The 4991-nt window shown below is 50.9% G+C and overlaps 1 non-coding gene across 1 annotated transcript; it reads right to left on the bottom strand.

The window, feature by feature from the left end:
* Positions 1-1627: 1627 nt before the first annotated feature.
* On the bottom strand, positions 1628-1781 carry LOC144684089 (5.8S ribosomal RNA). Its single transcript, XR_013577385.1, has one exon. It is a non-coding gene; the product is annotated as a 5.8S ribosomal RNA (ribosomal RNA).
* Positions 1782-4991: the final 3210 nt, after the last annotated feature.

Below are 4991 nucleotides of genomic sequence, written 5' to 3'. Positions count from 1 at the left end.
TATGACGGAGAGTGGGGAGTGTCATGGGCAGGCTTCCTGGAGTCCTTGAGATGGAGCTGGGATGTCTGCCCCCAACACAAGGAGACAGGATCAAGCAATGGTCATCTGTTCTCTAGAGTGTACACCCCCTAGCACTAAAGATGAGGTCAAGCATGGTTATCTATTCTCTGTCTCACTTTTTATTACTATGTGAGCTTCCCCCAATATCCTGTATAATCATAAACTTAGAATAGACTAATTGTGTGACAATGATTCTCAATGTAATTGATCATTGAAAGTTAGACAGTCTTATCACCTTCAAGCTCTTTGATATGTACAACCTCTACTATAAATACGCGGTTGGGGCGCACTGAGGACAGTCAGCCCCGGTCGACAGTCACACCAGGGGTACCGGGAGCCCACCACCCCTGACTCACGAGGGGAGAAGGCGTGGCAGTGGTCCCTTTCCTCTACCCCAGGAAAGGGTGAAGGCTCCTGCCGGGTGCCTATAACACTTGGCACTGGAGTGACGAGTCACCTTCCCCACTGGCCTTCCCACCCAACCCCACCAGTCGAGCAGGGATTCGCCACTGGGCTCTTCCCTCTTTACTCACAGTTACTATGGGATTTCTTGTTTGTTTCTTTTCCTCCGCTTAGTAATGTGTTTAAATTCAGTGAGTTGCCACCCCTGAGGTTGAGCACATAACATGTGTGCACACGTATGCACAGGCTGTCTGACCAGCTTCACACAATAATGGCAGCAGATGTGCACACGGCTGCTGGTGCTTAGAAAGACTGGACTCTGCTCAAATATTCCACAGCACTGATACAGTGTGGGAGAGAAGGAAAGTGGTAGCGACAGTGCTCGAGAGAGTGAGCAAGTTGCAAAGACCAGAAGGAATGGATGTGCCAGGTCCGGAACGAAGGGTGGAAGCAATAGGAGGCACAGAGAGAGTAGGAGCTGTAGTCGGACCGTTGAAAGCAGGTAACAGGGACAGGACAAAGACGTGTGGGGACCAACTTAGGCGCACGCTGGGCAGTGCGGCAAGTCGGATAGAGCCAAAAGGGGTGGGAAGGTTACAGTGTGTGGAAGGAGACCATTTCCAGTGTAACACACAGCTGTGCGTGACCGCTGCAGAGTCTCTTGACAAAATACAACCACTAACGCGCACACGGTACCACAACACAGCAAACCAAGTCACTGAGTCAAGCTCTCCTCCTCGCCCAACACCAAACACCAGAAGCCACAGCGACCACCAAAAGGCACCGAGGATGAACCACACACTAAAGCTGCGTCCAAAGACAACCAGCAACAACCCCTCTTGTTTCTCTCTATGCCAATACACCATCCAACTCTGCCTCTTTCCCAGCACCACAGAGAGTCAACCCTGGCCCAAACCTCAAGGGGTAAGCAGTCCCAACAGCCAAGCAGTCAAATCATTTTGCAACCCGATGACAGCTATGTCAGGAGCAAGGGTGGAAGGACCACGAATGGTGCCAACATGCCTTGAGGCCATACCAAAAATACCAAAGGTCAAACTCTTTGACACAGAGAACTCTGGGTCTGCACTTAGGGGACCAGAGAGACACCCTCTGGGACACCCAAACCACACTCTCGCCGGGGAGGTAAGTGCTAATGATTGTCAAGTGGCCCTCAGGCAGGCAAAGCCCCAGAAGGAACCCAGGGCTGCAAAGTGCCTTCAAAGTGTTGTTGATCAATGCGTCCTGCAATTCACATTAATTCTCACAGCTTGCTGTGCTCTTCATTGACACGTGTACAGAGTGATCCACCGCTAAGAGTTGTAGATGCTTTGATTTGTTTCTCCCAGGGGCCCAAACCCGGACCGTGCAAAATGCAACTAGCAGAGAGGCGGAGCCTCAACCTGACGCGGCCCAATCAGCTTTCGGTCAGAGCACTTGCATAGCGATGTGTGTTGCCCTGGGAACACCTGAGCCTATAACCGTGCCATCACGCTTCACAACCAACAGAGGCAGGGTCTCTGTCACCAGGAGAATGAGAAAGAGCAGACAACAAACTGAGTGGAATACAAGCCGGAAAGCACCAGCCAATCACACGTCTCACCCGCTGTTGGTGGGTGGGCGGGGGGGGAAGGGAAGCAAACACAGATCGGGTCAGGCACGTTCTCTCAAACATTGTGACTCTCTCAAGCTAGACACCAATAGACGGACATTCAAGGCTTTAAACCATTGCTCCCAGGCGACCAGCTCGTGGGAGCCAGAGGTTGGATGTCCAGGCATCCTGTACAAGTAAAAGGAGGGTGACTAGAGAGCGGCCAGTGTCACCGCGGTGGGAAAGAAAAGCCAGGCCTGCATCGCCAATTCAGTCCCTGTGAAATTCACGTTAGCCGTTCACTGAGGTCCTGGTGATGAGCCACCAGGCAGCACCCAAGCCCGCAGAAGCTCCCCTCAATTTGACAGTATTTGTAATGTGGCAAGATGGTGACAAGTCATGTCATGGTTCATCGCCTGTCCAGACGAGAAGAAGAAGGTTGCTCACATTTTACACACCGTAGCAGCACGAGGCACCCGAGGGCAAAGGAACAAGTGGATGCTGGGGGGTGGGTTACAGGGGCCGAACGAGGCAGAAGTCAAAAGAAGAGGGCAATAGGCCACAGTCAAGGGTGGGTAACGGACAGCATGCTGAGCGCAGAAGTGGGCAGAAGGCTGAGCGAGAGGCAAGGAAGGCTTCAGAGCCAGCACAACGCAGTGCAGCATCTTGGACACCACTCAGATCTCATGTCTGTTTGTCTGTCATCAAACTGCAAACTGCTGAATGCAAACAGTCCCAAGCAAGCCAAGGCCACCCTTCCACCAAAAACATTTTGTTTGTTTCAGTCTCAGAGTTACCACCAGCCTGGACTCCCACCAATATTTCAGTCTGACAAAAGAGTTCAAGATGTCCACCAAATTTTGCTTTAAATGGTCATAAATGACTTCTGAGAGTGTGTTAAAAGGCCTTTGATTTGAAATTAAGAGCCTTTTCTAAAGTCACATTTTTCTGGGCATTTTCAAAGCGCAACCACTGTCAGAAAACGTTCTGAGAATCGGATTCCCGAAAACCTCTGGGTACCCCGCCAATCCCCAGGGACGGCAATTGCAAGTGGCATTTCGGTGGGCGACCTCACAGTCGTCCTTCAGACCATCAGGCCCCAACTCATCGCAAATGGCTTTTCTCATTTCGGCAGGGAGACTTTCAAGCGCAACTCATTACCTGGGACTGGACTGCCCTGTCTGGCAGGGGCAATTCACTTCCCTAAGCGGGAAGAGCTCAGCTGCAGGCCCAGGAAGGCAGCTGGATACTTCAGTTTGTGATTGGATTTTGGCTGTCCCAGGCCAAGGCTCACCTTTCCTCAACCTGCACTTACCCTCAGGTGCATTTTTCATTTTCATTAACCACTTTGCCAGCCTAGGACTAAGTCTCTCAACCAATGACCAAGTCCTTTTGGTTAACCAATTGACCAACGCTGGACTTAGTCTCTGAGCAAGAGTCTAAGTCTTTGCTTTGGTTAATGATTTCCAGGGTTGGGAGCTAGGGTGTCCCCAGCCGACTCACCGGCTGGCTTTGGAACTCTTCCTGGGCCTCAAACCGTGGCAATCCAGTCCCTGACACAAGGGTGAACAAGGTCTGTGTTCTGCCAGGTGTCAGTCCGCTGCTATCTTAAGCCTGACTGAAAACCCGAAAAATGGGCAAAAATTGAGGAAAACCTCCACCCAAAAAGGTTTGAAAGTTTGTTGGGTGAGTGCCTGAGTCAGGTTCAGCAGGTCTGGAGGCTCAAGGCAACGCTTAGAAACAAGACCTAATCTCGATTTGCCACCCCTTAAATTCTGCCAATACCCCGCCAATGCCCCCCTCTGACCCCCGATACAATTTGGAGGGCAACTGTGCAGTTATCCTTCCAAGGATCAGGCCCCAAATCGCTGAAATGGGTTTTTTTTCATGTCGGTCTGGGGACGTCTGAGGTCAACTCGATTACTAGCTGCAGCACTGCCAAGCCAAGAAATGCACCTTGGCCCTTTGGCAGCAGCAATCCCATTCCCTTAGCAGGAAGACATCAACCACAGGCCTAGGAAGGCGGCCAGATCCAACCATATACACTTCAATAAGTGATGGGATTTTTGCCCTCCCAGGCCTAGGCTCAGCCTTCCTCGTCCTGCACTTCACACATGGGCTGCATTTCTCCTTCTGATTAACCAGGACTTTGTCTCCCAGTCAGTGACCAAGTTCTTTTGGCTAACCATTTGCCAGCCCAGGACTTAGACTCTCAGCCAGAGTCCAAGGGCAGGATTTTCCAGCCCGTCCTGCCGCTGGGATTGTTCAGTCCCGCCAAAAATCAATGGGCTATTGGCTGGGCCGCCGAATTTCCTGTGGTAGGTCCCACCACAACGAGGCAGGAAAATCCCGGAAGTCTTTGCTTTGGCTAATGATTTCCAGTCCCTCAATCAGTCCCTTGATCAAGCCCTGGGGTCTGTCGTGTGTCAGACCATCACTTTTCAATAAAAAGAGAAATTGCTGGAAAAGCTCAGCAGGCCTGACAGCATCTGTAGAGAGAAAGAAACAGAGTTAATGTTTCGAGTCCGCTTGACTCTTCTTCACAGCTTCTGGGCCCGACCGAAAATCCAAGAAATGGGCGGCAATCTAAAAAGTTCACAACCAAAAAGGGTTTAAAAGTCAGGTGGCCGGAGTGTGGGTTGGTCTCTGCAGGGCCTGGAGGCAACGCTGAGAACCAAACACCAAGTCTCAATTTGCCATCACTGACTATTCTGCAAGTACCCCACCAACCCCAAGGACACGAACAGCAAGCGGCAGATCAACAGCATAAATTTGACTCTGGCGGCCAACCCTCTGGAACTCATTTCGGTCAAACCCATTTGGATTTTGCCCCTTCACCTTGGCTATTTTTGACTAAATATTTCCCGCTTTCAAACTTAGTCTCAGGAATTTATGATCGATGTTTTGGTTACTGATTTCATGCCTTTTGCCCATTTTTGTG

The sequence above is a fragment of the Cetorhinus maximus genome, chromosome 8 (genome assembly GCF_964194155.1).
Source record: "Cetorhinus maximus chromosome 8, sCetMax3.hap1.1, whole genome shotgun sequence".
Lineage (NCBI taxonomy): Eukaryota > Metazoa > Chordata > Chondrichthyes > Lamniformes > Cetorhinidae > Cetorhinus > Cetorhinus maximus.
This window is presented reverse-complemented; position numbering and strand designations above follow the sequence as displayed.